Source organism: Dermochelys coriacea, chromosome 1 (assembly GCF_009764565.3).
Source record: "Dermochelys coriacea isolate rDerCor1 chromosome 1, rDerCor1.pri.v4, whole genome shotgun sequence".
In the NCBI taxonomy this organism is placed as follows: Eukaryota; Metazoa; Chordata; order Testudines; family Dermochelyidae; genus Dermochelys; species Dermochelys coriacea.
Window position 1 is genome coordinate 221,569,768 of NC_050068.2, and position 18,492 is coordinate 221,588,259.

General features: G+C 42.9%; 1 protein-coding gene across 2 annotated transcripts in view; it reads right to left on the reverse strand.

The window, feature by feature from the left end:
• Positions 1-18,492, reverse strand: part of ANO2 (anoctamin 2) — a 286,956-nt gene that overhangs the window by 132,517 nt on the left and 135,947 nt on the right. The window lies entirely within an intron of this gene.

Consider the following 18,492-nt stretch of genomic DNA (forward strand, 5'->3'; position numbering starts at 1 on the left):
TGTGTAACCAACCACCCTCCTCCCCGAGTTCCATAGCCTCCTCACCCAGACACCCAAGAACGCGGTGGGGGGCCTCCGGCCACCCAGCCACTCCACCCCAGAGGATTGCCCAAGTAACAGAAGGCTGGCATTCAATAAGTTTTAAACTTTTAAAGTGCTATGTGGCCTTGTCCTTCCCTTCTCCACCACCCCTCCTGGACTACCTTGGTAATTATCCCCCTATTTGTGTGATGAATTAATAAAGAATGCATAAATGTGAAGCAACAATGACTTTATTGCCTTTGCAAGCGGTGATTGAAGGGAGGTTGGGAGGGTGGTTAGCTTACAGGAAAGTAGAGTGAACCAAGGGGCGGGGGGTTTCATCAAGGAGAAACCAACAGAACTTTCACACTGTAGCTTGGCCAGTCATGAAACTGGTTTTCAAAAAGCTTCTCTGATGCGCACCGCACCCTCCTGTGCTCTTCTAACTGCCCTAGTTTCTGGCTGTGCGTTACCAGCAGCCAGGCGATTTGCCTCTACCTCCCACCCCGCCAGAAATGTCTCCCCCTTACTCTCACAGATATTGTGGAGCGCACAGCAAGCAGTAATAACAGTGGGAATATTGGTTTCGCTGAGGTCTATCCGAGTCAGTAAACTGCGCCAGCGCGCTTTTAAACGTCCAAATGCACATTCTACCACCATTCTGCACTTGCTCAGCCTGTAGTTGAACAGCTCCTGACTACTCTCCAGGCTGCCTATGTATGGCTTCATGAGCCATGGCATTAAGGGATAGGCTGGGTCCCCAAGGATAACTATAAGCATTTCAATATCCCCAACGGTTATTTTCTGGTCTGGGAAGAAAGTACCTTTCTGCAGCTTTTGAAACAGCCCAGAATTTCTGAAGATGCGAGCGTCATGTACCTTTCCCGGCCGTCCCACGTTGATGTTGGTGAAACATCCCTTGTGATCCACCAGTGCTTGCAGCACTATTGAAAAGTATCCCTTGCGGTTTATGTACTCATTGGCTTGGTGCTCCAGTGCCAAGATAGGGATATGGGTTCCATCTATGGCCCCACCACAGTTAGGGAATCCCATTGCAGCAAAGCCATCCACTATGACCTGCACATTTCCAGGGTCACTACCCTTGATATCAGCAGATCTTTGATTGCGTTGGCTACTTGCATCACAGCATCCCCACAGTAGATTTGCCGACTCCAAATTGATTCCCGACTGATCGGTAGCTGTCTGGCATTGCAAGCTTCCACAGGGCTATTGCCATTCACTTCTCAACTGAGAGGGCTGCTCTCATCTTGGTATTCTTGTGCCTCAGGGCAGGGGAAAGCAAGTCACAAAGTTCCATGAAAGTGCCCTTACGCATGCGAAAGTTTCACACCCACTGGGAATCGTCCCAGACCTGCAACACTATGCGGTCCCACCAGTCTGTGCTTGTTTCCCGAGCCCAGAATCGGCGTTCCACCGCATGAACCTGCCCCATTAGCAACATGATGCCCACATTGGCAGGGCCCGTGCTTTGAGAGAAGTCTGTGTCCATGTACTCATCACTCTCGTCACCACGCTGATGGCGCCTACTCACCCGATTTCGCTTTGCCAGGTTCTGGTGCTGCATATACTGCTGGATAATGTGTGTGGTGTTTAATGTGCTCCTAATTGCCAAAGTGATCTGAGCGGGCTCCATGCTTGCCGTGGTATGGCGTCTGCACAGAAAAAAGGCACGGAACGATTGTCTGCTGTTGCCCTGATGGAGGGAGGGGCAACTGATGACATGGCTTACATGTTTGGCTTACAGGGAATTAAAATCAACAAAGGGGGTGGCTTTGCAAGAAACTGAATGGCCGCCTCAAGGATAGAACTCAAAACCTCAAGGAAAGAACTCAAAACTGGGTTTAGCAGGCTGTCAATTTCACAGAGGGAGGGAGGAGAAAATGAATACAAAACAAATCTGGTCTATTTCTTGTTTTGAGCCACTTCATCTATCTTTATAGATCATGCTGGCAGCAGACTGTGCAGTACGACCTCTAGCCATCGTCACCTCCTGGGTGCTTGGCAGAAGACGGTGCAGTATGACTACTGGCCATCGTCTTCTGCTGGCTGCAAATTAAAAGACAGTGCACTGCCGGTAGGACTCAATCGCCATGAGACGAAACAAGGGAGATGACCTGGCTGAGTCACTCCCATGTTTTCCCATGTTAACATGTTCCCAGTTAAAAGAGCACCCAGGACTACGTCGATGACGGCTACCAGTCATGCTGCACTGTCTGCTGCCAAAAGACAATAAACTGCTGCTGTGTAGCAATGCAGTATCATGTCCGCCAGCACCAGGAGACATACGGTGACGGTTAGTTGAGCAGGCTCCATCTTGCCGTGTTATGGTGTCTGCACAGGTAACTCAAGAAAAAAGGTGCAAAATGATTGTCTGCCCTTGCTTCTACGGAGGGAGGGAGGGAGGGAACAGGGGCCTGACGATATGTACCCAGAACCACCCATGACAATGTTTTAGCCCCATCAGGCACTGGGATTTCTACCCAGAATTCAAATGGGTGTTGGAGACTGTGGGAATTGTGGGATAGCTACCCACAGTGCAAAGCTCCGGAAGTCGACTGTTGCCTCAGTACTGTGGACACAGTCCGCTGACTACATGCACTTAGAGCATTTGTGTGGGGACACAAACACTCGACTGTATAAAAACGCTTTCTACAAAACCGACTTCTATAAATTCGACCTAATTTCGTAGTGTAGACATACCCTTAGAGACTAATAAATTTATTTGAGCATAAGCTTTCGTGAGCTACAGCTCACTTCATCGGATGAAGTGAACTGTAGCTCACGAAAGCTTATGCTCAAATAAATTTATTAGTCTCTAAGGTGCCACAAGTACTCCTTTTCTTATTGAGACAACTGGAGATTTCTCCACTTTGAATATCAATAGTGACTGAAGAAAAGAACCTGTAAACCCTTTTTAAATAGAAGGGGTTTGAAGTGAAAGGCATCCAGTAAATGAGGGAAAGTCTCTAGGCAGTAAATTGTCCATGAAACACTGGATCTCTTCCCCATCACCATCAGAGTTAGGTGTATACTGGGAAACTGTTCAAAGGCAATAGGTAACTTGTATTAGAAAAGTGATTTTATCTAATACAGAACTATAAAGCCCAAGGTTGCATCTTTATGTTTATTTATTGTTTAACTTGTATATTTTTGCTCTCCCCTACAATTTTATCTTTGAAGCTGTGGCTTTTCTATTAAATAAACCTTTTGTCTGTTTTTCCCCAAGCAGGTCTCTGTTGTGCAAACAGTGTGGCGTGCGTGTGCCAACGTGAACTGGTATTTAAGGGGCTGACAAACCAGAAGGGAAAAGTCTGAGTGTCTGGTAGTTAAGAACTTAGGAAGGATGGATTTGGGGAGACTCAGGACTGGAAGGGCTGTTATTGTCACCCTGCAATTGCAAGGAGTAACAAGGCTGGTGGAAGCCATGATGAGACTTTGTGCTTGTGGGTAGGCTCTGGGTGTCAGGAATCTGAGCCAGCATAGCATTAAGGCACCCAAGGTTACAAGGCAGACAATGACACAGCTCCTTACTGGTCTGTACGATCCCAAGAAACTAAGCCACCCTTTATCCTGATGACATTGAGCATGAATGTATATATATATATATGCTAAAGTTAAGACTGAATTCCAGAGACTGGTTTGAACCCCAACAATATTCTTTTTCGTTTATACGTTATTTTGTTAATAAATGTTATATCTATTTTTGCTGTTAAACCATTTGTAGTTCAAGTAAAACTTTTCAGTGTCTCTGCATCTGCATTCCATGCATCTACACCTGGACTGGAAATCTAATATATCTTCATACAATCTTTCAAAGCTGCCTTATCCCTGATAGAATGGACCTTAAAACCTTCTGGAATAAGTGTGCGTGTGTATATATATATATATATATATATATATATATATATATATATATATATATATATATATTTATTATATTTATATATTTACAAGCCCTTTACATTGAACAATGCATACCATGCATTTAGAGATTTGAGCCTGATTCTGATCACATTTACACTGATGTAAAGCTGGAATAACTCCACTGAAGTCAGTGGAGTTACACTGTTGTAAAACGAGTGTGATTCAGAATCAAGTTTTTTGTCTGAAAGTGGGAAGACTTTTAGAGGTAGGACAATAAGCTAGAAATAGTTCTGATGACTTGAGGAAGGCCAAATGTCCATGTAGGGATAAATATGAATCCCATGATGCTGGAGGTAGGCCAATACAGCTGCCAGACACTTATTGAAAACCATGTGAGCCAAGGTACTGTGAGGCCAAATGAATGCTCAGAGTGGAAAATGAGAATTCCCATCCTGAAAACAAAGAGCCAAATCCTGGAGTCCTTACTCAGGCGAAACTCTCATTGACGTCAGTTGGAGTTTTCCCTGAGAAAGGGCTCCATGGTTTGCCCCAAATATACAATAAAGAGCTATCCACTATATGCTATAGATGAGAATAATAAATAACCTTTATACAAATCAAAGGCACACAGATAATTGCCCTATTAGAGAGAAGGAAGTATAGACGGAACAGAACTCTTCTTGAATTTCTCCTATCTTTGGGAAGAGATGTATTAAAAAATTGTATAAAGCACCCACCATAAACACATCTGGGATACTGAACAGAAATATATAAATTAAAACAGTCCCAGAACAACAAACCAGCGATACCATTAACTAAAAATGAGAAAGACAAATATATAATTCCATAAAAAGAGGCAATAAGGAGGGAAAGTTCAAATGGTCAAGGAAATGCTGGGCATGAACTGAAAGGCCTTACACCAAAGCCTTGAATACAAGCAGGGAGAAAGTGTGACAGACATCTGTAGGGAGGGAGTTCCACAAGTGGGAACTCTGAAGACCCAGCTGCCGCCCAAATGAAGATGGAAACTTGGAACAATGGGAAGAAAAACCCAGCTGCTCTGTACTGTGAGAAATTTCATTATTGCAAATGAGGGATGAGCCTCAAACACCTATATTATTTGGAATGCAGATGTGGAAATAAAAATTTGGGGCAAGATTCTCATTTTTGCTATGCCTTATTTGTGAGTGGAATTTCAATCAACTACAGGGGCCTTTTACACTGCCAGGATGATATAAAGGGACCACAAGAATAATGCCTATAGTCTTTCTAGTCCAGAGTTCTACTGCAATTAAATTTGATTTGCAGAAGAAACAAAAAAAAAAAAACTTGAATAACAACCTCATGTTACATATCGCTAACGGCATAAATGGAAGGGTAGAAAATAGAAGCCACTGTGGGAACAGGAAGGAACTACCCTACCAAACTCATTCCAAAGCAAACACTAAACTAAAGTGAAATTCAAAACAAAATGAAGGGCTCATATATATATTATAGGACATTTTTAAAAGGGCTCTCAACTAGACAGCCCATTTTGTACCTATATATATATTTACAGCTTCAAATTATTGCATTTTTACTTCTAGTTTACCATTCGAACAGTTGGATGCCTACATGCCATTGTCTGCTCCCACAACACTGCACCCATAATTTTTTAGGGGTGTAAGTTGAGAGGCTGGATTTTAAAACCATGGCCTTAAATTAGAACAGGGGTTCTCAATCCTTTCCTTTCTGAGGCCCCCTCAACTTGTTATAAAAATGCGATGGCCCACCCGTACCACAACAATTGTTTTTCTCCATATAAAAGCTACGGCTGGCATTAAGGGGTAGGAAGCAGGGCAATTGCCCAGGGGCCCACGCCACAAGGGGCACTGAGAGATTAAGTTGCTCATGCTTCAGCTTCAGCCCCAGGTGCTGGAGCTCAGGATCCCGGGCTGCAGTCCTGCATGATGAGGCTTCAACTTTCTGCCCTGGGCCCTAGCGAGTCTAACACCAGCCATGAGTGGCAGCCCCCCTGAAACCAGCTCACGGCTCCCCAGGGGACCCCAGACCCCTAGTTGAGAACCACCGAACTAGAAGATTCTGATGAGGGCATCCCATGAGGTAAAATGAAACATGCTGTTCATAAGTACTATCACTGCAGTGGACTGAACTACATGGGCAATTGGTAATTGGCTATAAAGCCTTTTATCTTTTGGTCATTAATTCAAATCCAGCACATGTCGATAGTCACAGGTTAGTAGCTGGAATCTTAGGTTTTGAAATGAACCACCTATAGGAGTCCTGAGAACTATGGTATGGAATATTTTGTTTCAAATTATTTCTACTGTAATTAAAGTTACCACTGATACAGACAGATTGATGTACTCAACAGCCACTCTCCCACCCCTGCAGTAATTCCCTCAATGAGTAGGGCAATCTTAGTGAATGCTACGTTAATAGTCTATTACAAATATTATAGCACCTATCTTGCTAACCCTAAGTTATGAAAAGAAGGCTTTGTAGCTCTGGGAGCTAGGAATCCCCATTCCCATTGTGATAAGGCATTTGCTTCTAGTCCTGGCAGATCAGAAGATATTGCATTTTTGACATGGGACATCATATGGAGAAAGGCTAATTATGAAATTTTTGAACCAATGGAGAGGGTAGGCTAGGTCCCCCTACTACACCGCACTTGAGAGCTAGGCCCCAAGGTGGGCCAAGACCATGATGCGTCCTGCCTAGAGGTAGGGCTAGGCATCTCTACATCCCCCTTTTTGGGGAAGATGACAAGGACACTGGGGGGGCTGGAGCAAACACCTTATTACAATGGTCTATTAATGGACAATTCACAAAAAGCAAAAGTAGTGAAATTTGTCAAATGTATTGCTACAAATTATTCATCTAGTTGAAGATGGATAAATACAGAATACACACACTCTCTCACACACATATGGTTACCTGTGAATAAGGTGAGGTCATCCCAAACTCACATGAGTAAAACCTTATACTACACCACATCATCACATATTCTATTGAGGTGTGGTGTGGAATAAAGTTTTTACTGGCATGAATTTATGGTGACATTACATTACTCATGTAATGCCATGTCCATGTGAGAAAGAGTCATGTATAGATCACTGCACTGCTGTTGTACAAAGAAAAAGAAAAGCACCATGTGAAACTACATGAATAAAGTGGTTCTCCCCCCCCCCCACACACACACAAAATCAACATTAAGAGTACATAAATGTCTGTTTCATTTTATATGCAAAACTAGTGCAGTCAACATTGGCTGCCATTGATAGGGTGACCATATGTCCTGTTTTGGCTGGGGCAGTCCATTTTTTAACCCTTAAAAAGGCCGTCCTGACTTTTTTGGCAAAAACAGGCATTTGTCCCGATTGCTCCTGACAACTTGATCAGTTTGTCCCACTTTTGTAAAAAAAAAAAAAAAAAAAAAAAAAAAAGTGGGGTGTGGAGGAGTGGGTGGGGGGCAAGTGGCAATGCCAGCCCCACGCAGGGGGCGGGAAAGAAAGTTCGGGTGAGTAGTCCCCAGCGCTGTGTGGGAAGGGGAGCTCAGGCCAGCTCCCTGGGGGGGGTGCCTTGGGGGGCTTGGACGAGCATCTTGGGTCAGTCCCGCACAGGGGCGGGGGAGGGCTAGCCCCATGCAGTGTCCCATTTTCCCTTTGGGAAATATGGTCACCCTAGCCATTGACTTAAATAACATCACAAACTATTATTTTCAGAGCACCAGAATCCAATACCCTTACTCTTGTTGAGAAGTATGTTACATTCAGGAATATTCTAATAGGTCTTAATGGGAGAAATCATAGAGAAATATACACCACTCTGGCAGTATAAAGGGGTCTTAAAGTGAGTATAAATGCAAATTAGGCCAACTTTAAGACCCTTTTGTGTCTGAAAATAAAGGAGAATCAGGCCCATCATGAATAGACGTGGCAGCATCTGTCCCATTAGGAAAAAAACATTCTTAACCCATGTGCACTGGCCAATTTCAGTGTGGCTGACTTTTGGAATGTGGCCCAATGGAAGATCTGGGTGGGGCTCCAAGGGGGGCACTTCCTCTCACTACACAACTACGGTAATCATAAACCACATTTTACATTTTTAAAAAGTTCTAGTACCTACAGTTGCAAAGAAAAATTTTCAAACATGAACCACATGCACAGCAATGCTGTGTTGAATTTATGGCAGACAGAGCCTGAAACAATAACTATGGGAGATGTGAACTCCTCCCATTCACCGCAATGGGGTGGCTTCTTTTGTCAATGTTTATTTATTTTACCAATGGAAGTGAGGGGACATGAGCCTCTCTCTCCAAAGCCCAGGAGACATGAGAACAAAAACTCATGGGGCTTTTGGCGAGGCAGAGATTATTTAAGTGCCTCTGAAACAAATGTATGCATGGAGCCCATTTGATCTCCACTTGCACTTAAATCCTCATCTGAAGTAGTAGCACCTCAAAGAGTCAAGAATAACTAGAGGAGAATAAATCTATCCCAGGACTTTAGGCAAGTCACCCCATGGACAAGCCAAGAGCCACCCATGATGGAAAAGAAATAAGGAAAAGGAAAGGGGAACAGGTTAGATGGTTGTAGCAGGGAGACAGCTAGTGTGGAGTTAGGAATTATTGCTGCACCAGCCAAGGGCACTGGAACAATGTGCATAGTGGAGGTGCTGATAGCCATTGAACCAAACTGTAAATCCTGTATACTTCAAGCCAGGGGGTACAGCAGCATCTCCAGCACTCCTAGTTCCAGCACCTATGGCACCAGCAGCCTCTGACACTTCTGCAGGACAGCAGCCCCAGAAACTAATTTGACATGGAAAAATGTTCAACCACATGTCTTTCCTGACTAATAAATGAGATATAACATTCTTTGGTTTCTCTAGTCTATAAGTGAAAACGTGTTTAAAGTGTGCCTTTAAATTCAGTTTATAAAAGAAGCAACAGCTAGTATAAGATAGTTTTGCCCAAGGCCTGAATGAAAAGGTGTTTTTCAGATTTCCTTTCCCAACTACCCTAATAAAATCATGACCTCCTTAATATAAACATAACATGATTAAATGTAACATTAAAGGGCAAAGTATCCAGTTGGAGCAACTTGTCTAGATGGCGTACAGCAGGAATCAAGGTTGGATTCAGATTCATTACATAACTTTACTAATGGGCTGCAGGAAGGGGTTAACGGCAAGATAATTATATGTGCAGATGTTTCACAGATGATAAATTGGGAGGAGCTGTGAACAATAAGAAAGATAGAAAAATAATAAAAGGGGACCTAAAGAAGTTAGAAACCTGGACAGAAAATAAAGTGAAATTCAGCATGGGAAAAATGTAAACTAATCCATCCGGGAAAAATAATTCAAAACACAGTCAGTCACTCGGAGAGAGAAACCTTAGCAACAGTGATAAGGTCAGAGGCAGATCATAGCCAGTGTATGGAATTATGGTGTCACATCTCTCCTTGATGGCCACTGGTCCCCAGTGACACTGCAGTAGGCTGCTACTCTGAAACCTGCAGTAGATGAGTGACTGAGTTACTTTGGTGCCCCTTGTTCACCTTGTGCATGGTTTTATGCCAAAAGAGGATAAGTTTTCATATACTTCCTTTTCTAGTAGCAAACTCTCAACATCTGACCAAAAAAAAAAAAGAATTGTCTGTTGCTACCTAAAATTTGCACAGTTGGGTGTTACTTGAAAACATCAAACGCAGCAAATTGTAAAAACCAGGCCAGAAAAGATTGAGTCAAGCTTCCATGCAAGAACAAAGAGGAAAGGAAAAAGAAATCTATGAACAGATCACTTATTTCCCAGGCTTCAAGCACCCATCAAGCCTGCTTGTCGTTCATCAACCAATTCTGATCTGTCCTCAGTGTGGACTCTCTAACCACAGTCCATTTTGAGGGAGAAAGCTGAAGACTTCTCTGAAGGAAAATCAAACATTCTAAACAAACTATAGAAAGATGAGGAGAAACTCCTAGGTGGTGGGACAGAAAGTTCACAGAAGCAATGCCAAGGAAAGGCAGGAACATTTATTTGACATAAAGGGTAGGGTAGGATCTTAACTTTGAATTGTGACTACAAGTTTTGTTTTCAACAAAGATAGTCAAATAGGTTCACTCCTCTGAGGAATCAGCCTGACTTAGACAAGGCAAAAACATATTGTTTGAACTAAAATCAGGGATCCATGTTTAGGCAATTCAGTTACTGTTGCATTTGCTGAGAATTCATCCCATTCTGCAGAATTCTGCTCCTGATTCTAAGCTTCCATTTTTAAAAAGGATGGTTCCAGCCCTCACACTGAAAATAATCTTAACTGAGACTATTTGCATAGTAAGGTCTCTCTCGTCCCCAAAACCACAAAAGGAAGCAGCAGATATTGTGTCCTGGAAACTCTCATCCCTAGGCGAACATTTTCAAAGATTTGCGAAAGATTGTAGCCTTAATTCCCAGTATCTTTAAAAAGAGGCCTTCAGCTATCTCATCACAAGTCACTTTGAAAATACAGGAGCTACAGACCAACGTGTATTTGTTTTACTTGTTCTCTGGCATGGCAAAATCCACCTTCATTTTGGAAACAAGTATACTTTTGCTGCTTTAAAGACAGCCTCCATTAAATAGGCAGTGCTGAAGATATTTTGGAAGATGAAAAATAACTCACTCATTTGCTAGGCTAAAGCATTCTTTGTTTTTCTTCCATGTTGAGTGAATTTCTATTATACCAGATTGTGGGGTTTAAGGAAAATTGTTTCTCTAGCTTTGGATTGTCCTTCTCTAGCACTGTCCTCTTACTTGCTTTATTGATTATTACACAACATAGTTGAAAACTATCTGACAGGCCTGTACTAACTTGGATATTAAGGACACCTTTCAGAGTTACCTATGAGTTTAGGGTCAGATTTTGAAAGGTATTTAAACATTTACACTTCAGTGGGAGCTAAGCACCTAAATACCTTTAAAATATGGCTTTTCCTGTATTTATTTATCATTTTCAAGGTTTTTACTTCCTTTTTCAAGGTTATATTTTTTCAAGCCAATTATCAATAATTTTCATCCAATGCCCAATACTATCTATTATGTTTGTGGACTTTGGGTGTACAAACAGTAGAAATCCTCTGTAAATTTGTACAGTTGCCAGCTGCAGCTCAACATCCAGGCCTTGCAGAGACTTCTTTCTCAGGCTTTTATTGCCAAGATACTTAAAAAAAAAAAAGACTACATTTATCTCTGGTGTAACTCTAGTGAAGTCAGAGATGTTGCACCACAGATTAATCTGGTGCAGTGTGTCTAAAGAAACATAATTTCACAGAAAATCAAAGGCCCAGTGAGGCAGAACAAAAATATACACTTCAGTGTAAATCCTTACACTGTCTCTCTCAACTGTGAAGGCTTTCATGGCTGTTCTGCCTGCCTGCCTCTAGTTTCATAACATATATCCCAGATCCACTGGAACTGACTTGTTAGACTTCTTTTCACTGGCTCCTTCTCAAATCACCATGATCCCCAACCTTTCTTTGTTGCCTTTCCATCTCAGTTTACTCCCTGATTCTGCATCCCCCTCTGCTGCTATCTCAGGCTTGACCTGATCTAAGCCTTGGTTTTCCCTAGTCCCTATCCCCTTTAATTCTTTGAGAGCTTCACCTGCATAATTAAGGACCACATTTGTATGACATCAAGGTCTGTTTTAATGGAACAGTTGACATGCAACAAGCTCCTTTATAAAACTGACGTCTAAAGGCTCAACAGAAATGGTGCCATCTTCTGCATGTTCATGGAAAAATGCCAACAGCAGACAAAAGAACTGTAAGAGAAGATGTCTGTAACCTAGACTGAGATGCGTGTAGCATTTTGTCTTTATGACAAGTAAAAAGATTTGTTGCATTACAGACCGCAAAACTTTTCCATTTGAAGTTCTGCATATTTCCTTCCACTTAATGATTTCACAGTGCTTTGCAAGTAATGAGTTAAGCCTGTGAGGTTTATGACATTATCTCCATTTTACAGCTGGAGAAACTGAGATTCAGGGAAGTTAAGTGGGTTGCTCAAGTCTGTAGCAGAGCCAGGAGCAGAGGTGTGCTGTCCTGGCTCTCAGTCTTGCGTTCTAACAATTAGAAAAGTAATCCTCTCCCAGCCAGTTGTACGGCCTTCTGGTAGATATCAGACATACCGCACAGGACAAGCAGGAAGGAGTCTGTGGATGTATATCTGGCCCAATACACAAAGCTGTACTTTCTGTCTCCCTTTATTATACTGGTGTTGTAGCCTGAAGAGCACATGGAGTGTTCCAGACAAAGTAATTCCTTTTAGACTATCTGAGAGTCTAGCAGAAGTCAAATGATCTCCTCCCATCCTCCAGTGAATAGTTCTTTGATGAGTTGACACAAAATATCATCCTGCAATATAAAATAAGAGCACTGGGCTATCCACTAAGCATCGGCCACCTCCCCACTAACTCAGGGCAGCTGAGCATAGTCTCTAGAACTGTGCAAAAAAATTTGCTTCACTTTCAACATACTGAATATCAGCATTGTTTCAAGCTCAACGTGCATTTCCTAATCAATTATTGTTCCTTCAAAACACTTTTGGTGACTTTTTTTTAATTTGCGCTTTTTCTGGATATCCGTGAACGTCAAGAGGCTGCAAAAAAATGTATTTTGAGTTCAACCTGGGTTTGTGAGGACAGGCCTCATGAACAAATCAAATTCATGTAAGTACACAAGTCCCACAGGTTCTAGTTCTGGAAAAACAATGAATCTGTGTGGATATTCAGAAAGCCCCTGAACCCGAACCTTGCAAAATGGCCTACAGATGGAGGTGTTTTCAGCTGGATTCATAGTAACTGTAGGACAGACTCCACCTGAGAAAGCTTTGGCATTCTCCAGGGAATTGTCTGCCTTGAAACACAAGCCTTTGGTATCTAAAGTCCCTATAGAGTCTTATGTAACTGTCCATCATTCTGGGTTCCCACAGAGGCAACAGACTCCCCAAGTATCCTATAACCCTCTACCAGTGAGTTTAGTTGGCATCCATACATTGCATGGTGAAATATAGGATATCCATTAGTGCAGGGATGCTAAATCTGCCTGTACACTCAAAAGCTCTGTTTACTACAACATGTTCTACCGAATTATCATTTCAGCTGCCATTAGGCCAGAGCACCCTTCTGCCTTGTTTGAATGCCAGTATAAATTATACAGTCACTGATCAGTCCTGCAGGGTTTGGATGATTTCCTGTCCAATCTGAGTTCAACAATTCTGATGACCAAGTGGACAAGATGGTGTCTTAGTTGGTCACAAATATTAACACAGGATAGTTCCAGTTCAAGCATTACCAGTCAGATATTGAGCCATGTAGACAGCACACTGAAGTTGGGTGTGATACTTCTGAGCCTGAGCCTGCCTAAACTGGAGTTATCTCTAAACCTGAGCCTGCTTAAGCCTGATGAGTCATCCCTGAGCCAGAGGATGTGATGAATCATGAGAGGCAATTACCTGCTGGTCTTGTGATAGGCCCCACACTATTCAACCAGGGTATAGCTAGTTCACAGGGCATGACCCACTCAGGTGACCCAAGTCAGGCATATAGGCACCCAAAGGAAGCATCCTCTCCGCGCAGTTCAACATCACTACCTAGATGGGAGTATTCCCAACAGCCTGCCCTTGCTCCTGCTTCTGCTCCAGTCTGCTCCTGCCTCAGCTGGCAGCCCAGCAAATCTGACGCTGGGCAGCTTAAACAACTTTATCAAAAGACATAAGCAAAGCCACCAGGACCAGCTTGGTTAGGGTAGCTGACCTCAGAGTATGTCCAGCAGTGAGACATGGGGATTTTGCTGAGTGGGAGAAGGTTTGGACCAGAGTTGTTTACCCTTCCTCTGACTGCTTCATCACTTGGTGTATGAATTGTTGCAGAGTCCACAGTGTTTGCTGCTTTATGAGATACTTTAGCAACTTTTCCATCACCATTTTCTTGGTCTTTCATACTTTCAGCTCCATCCCACAGAGCTTGGTATCCCACAACCTCGGGTACGATGTGCAACAAGTCAAGGTGGCCAAGGCTTGGGATCAGCCGGGGAGGAGGGAAAATAACAAATTTGGGGTACAAAGCCTTGCAATTACAAACAGAGGCTTCTTGCTGGTTCTTCTTCCCCTCCTCCTGAAGGAGTCTGGCTCCCAGAACTACCCAAATTCAGAGACAGAGAATAACCTTAAAAAGCAGCCCCTTAATGGAAATTCTTTTAATGGAGCCACTTGTTTCCACTGAACCCAGCCACAATCCACAACTCATGGCTTAGTTCTCTGACAATCCCTGCAGAGTGCAACTACCTCTTGCAGATAAAGCAAAAATAAAAATAATGTAACTGTATTTTTAAATCCCAAAACAAGCAGCTCACATAGGCTGGATTTTAGCCAATGTCTTCCCTTATCCTTTGATCTGAAAATACTTAGAATTTGTACAACATCTTCAAAGTGCTTCATGCATATTAACTAATTAACTGGAGTGGGTGAACACTGAATGACAAATGCCAGGAAACTACACGTGTTGGATTGCTCTGTAATTTTGAGCAACGTGCTCTCCACTTCTCTGACATTGGGTTCTGCCTGCCATTCAGCAGGTCCTTAGCCTTATGAGGCACCTCATGCCAAAGTCTGGCAGCTGACAGCCAAGTGCGCCTGTGAGTGTTTAAACATAAAGTAGTTGCTCTCACTGTTACATGCTAGTACACGTTAATCTCCAAAATCCTAACAGAAGTAAGTAGACTAAAAATGTAATTTATGAAGGAGAGAGAGAATCAGATACCTTGCAGTCATTCTTTTCCTTGTAGGACTTGTCATTCTTACTGTGGCTGACTTGCACTGAAGACTGATAAATCTTCTTACCAGTTGGATCTCATGTTTTAGAGCCAAAGGGTTAAATTCCCCTCTGGAGTAATTGCATTGATTTCAATCAAATTACACAAGGGCTGAATTTGGTCCACAGTAATCAAACAGTAAACCATGAGGCTTTTAAAATTTTGGCATTCAAAATATCAGGTTCAATCTCCATTCTAACAGGTGGATGAAAGAAAGCTCCAGTTGTGTCTTTTAATGCGAGATATTTTTGCTCTGCCATTTTAGAGGTAGCTGGAATAGAACAAAGGTGTGACACACCTCTCCCACCCCCTGATCCAGAATCATGTGGATGGGTAGTGGTAGCAGATTTGTAAGAGCAGCTGTAAAGTCTGCCCTGGTGTTCTTGGCAAGGTGTGAAAGGATGGTCTGAACATCCTTTTCACAAAGAAGTGGAAAATGAGATCTTCTGGAGAAGAGTCAGTAGTTCTGTAATCTTCAGTCTGGGAAAGGTCCAGGAAACATGTAAGAGACTTTAAGGAACTCCTCAGATTATGATCCCTTTTTATTAGCATTGTCAGGTAAATCTCCTGCCTCCTTTGTTTTCATGCTGGTTTGGGTTGTGAATCCATCTGGAGAATTAAAGGCCCAGAAGTGCCTCCTTTGAGGATCAAAGCACCAATAATGCTGAATATCTCAATGCAACTAGCAGTGACAAGTGTGACGACAATGCCAATGACTGGAGCCAGAGCTCCTGCACATCAATGCTCATATTGCTGGGACCTCCCATCAGGCTTGGGATTGAGAGGCTTCCTTAACTAGTCAAAGTGTGTGGTCCATGAAAAATCCATGTGGTGAAAGGCATGCATTAGACCATACAGATGATTATACTGTGCCTATGTCCTGGGCTTTGACCCAGTGTTTAATTTGTAATGAAATAGGTACCAGAATTCAAGCAATTAAGTGCTGGGGCTCAAAGAATTTTTTTACATTCAGAACTGACACAGCAAGCCCAGAGGGGCTGGAGCTATGAACTGACAAGCCCAGAGGTGCTGGGGCTCAGGCCTGGAAAGCCCTGGCACAAATTAAGCACTGCTTTGACATAAGAAGAATAGGAAAAGGAGAGTTGAGTGACTGGAAGCCTCAGGAAGGTCCAACAGGTGTTGAGAGCATTCTCAGGTATACTCAATAGTGAAATGGTTACCCAATGGTGAGGTGTGCTCTTCTCCAAATGCAGGCCTTGACCTGTGCTTGTAGGAAAGAGTGTCACTTTGACCACCATGCTGGAACTGAGAGCTAGAGGGAATTTACACCAGGATTCAGAGGATTTTGAAACTTCCAGAGAGCCCTCTGATTCTGATGCATAGGGAGCTTGCAAAGGCATTTTGATTGTATTGGAACCCTGCCATGGGGCTTATTCAGTAAGGCCTGCACTGAAACAGAAAACGCCAGTGTACTGTCCCAAGTATCAGCAAGAAACTTCACTCAGTTCTGCCACTTTCCAGGACTTCATCTTCAAGGCCTACCAGGGTAAGTCAATCCGAATTACAGGCTGTTTTGAAAGATGCTAACTAAAGCATGATGTGCTCTCCATAAGCCATGATGACTTGAGGCAACATCTGCAAGCAGAATTTGCATTCAGAAAAACCGTGGTTCATCACAAACAGTAATTATGATCATCTGTGATTTTCCAGTCAACTGAGGGCACTGCTTGAAGCCTGATGGGTTGAATGCGAGACATTCTGGAAACGGAATGCACGCATACACACAAAGAAATACAGTAAAAAACTGCAAGGACAAAGGTTGATGTGGCGCGCTGAAGTCTCAACACACATTTTTCAGAGTAGCAGCCGTGTTAGTCTGTATTCGCAAAAAGAAAAGGAGTACTTGTGGCACCTTAGAGACTAACAAATTTATTAGAGCATAAGCTTTCGTGAGCTACACTTCAGTGAGCTGTAGCTCACGAAAGCTTATGCTCTAATAAATTTGTTAGTCTCTAAGGTGCCACAAGTACTCCTTTTCTTTCAACACACATTGTTATGGATACTAATATGTGATTAGAAACAAAAGCAGACTCCACTGCTTTTTCCCTCCACTAGAGATATTGTACTGCAGCAAGGGACAATTTGTATTTATGGGAAAGCAGCAGCATATTGACAGAAGCTGAAGTCATTGAAGAGACTCTTCTCTGTGTTTTGTTGTTGTTGTTTTGTCCTTGGAATTAAATGAGGTAACTACAAAAAAAATAAATTATTTTGTATCATACTCTGTGATGGGGCTTACCAACCCCTCACTAAGTCTTAGGGAGTGATGGAACAGTACTGGGCCAAGAAGGCACCACCCCTCAGCAGCTGCAGAGCATGCTTCAAATGGAGAGCCCACTTAAAAATGGACTCTGCCAATCAAGCAGGGGGAGAATGAAGAGGTTGTCTGAAGGAAGGAAGCTAGTTAGTAGCTTCTGAGACAGAGGAATCTGCAGGGTAAGGGACCTGACCCCTTTTTCTTTCCCTTTCTCCCTGACAAGGGGGAATAAATGGACACTGAGAAGGAAGGTGGGAAAGCTCTATTGATTATTTGAATTATTGAGACTGTTTGAGCAGCTCTCTGCGCTGGGAGGGAAGCAGAGTGCCATGATCATGCCCCAAAGGGAGGAGACAAAAGGGGACATAGGAAGCGGTCCGGGGAGGTTGGTCTGGGGGATGATCTAAAGGCGACCAAGACACTCCTCACTCTTTCCTCCTTGGACTCTGGTTTGCAACCTGGTGAAGAGGGAGGGCCTGGGTCCACCCACCCTTCCCGTTGTCTGACCCGGAGAACCCAGGGATTGCTGAGGAGTGACAGACTATAACTCAGCAGCCAGGCCCTCAGATTATCTGGCAAGGCCATCCCAGGACTTTAGGGAGTGTTGAGTTTTTGGCTGCCCACGAGGCCTGCTAAACCCTAAGTGAAACCCACAGCATACCCCAACAAAAAGGAAGCAGGGATTGCCAAAAAGATTCTTCAAACCAAGGAAAGAATCAAAGAGGACATTTCATCAAAATGAGCACTGCAGCTGCAGAAGACAACACTACATTAGAGCTGGTCAAAAAATGAGTGTCAAAATTGGCTTTACTTGTGGCACCTTAGAGACTAACAAATTTATTAGAGCATAAGCTTTCGTGAGCTATAGCTCACTTTAGCTTTCGTGAGCTACAGCTCACTTCACGAAAGCTTATGCTCTAATAAATTTGTTAGTCTCTAAGGTGCCACAAGTACTCCTTTTCTTTTTGCGAATACAGACTAACACGGCTGCTACTCTGAAAATTGGCTTTGTGACCAAACAAACATTTTTGTGGACAGCATCTACGGTCTTTGAAAAATTTCAATTTTTCATCAGAAAACCAAAAATGTCTGTTCAACATTAATCTGTGTCCCCTACATCTGCTACAGTGCCTCATGGGAGTTGTAGTTTGGATACCCACTTCCCCCATTTTCCTTTATGGGCTGGGCTCTGCAGTTGGACTACATCTCCTATGAGATACCATCATCATATCATGCACCATGCTAGTTAAACCAGAGGGGAGACTGCAATGCATTATGGAAGATTCTGTTTAATCAGGTAGTTTGGGCAGTTTTGGGTTAAAAAAATTCAGTTTTCACCTGCAATGCATAAAAACAAAAATCAAAATGGTCCATTCAAAATTTTGAAAAAAATGAATATTTTTTCATTTGTATAAACATTTTCTGGGGCAGGGAGACAGATTTCCAACCAG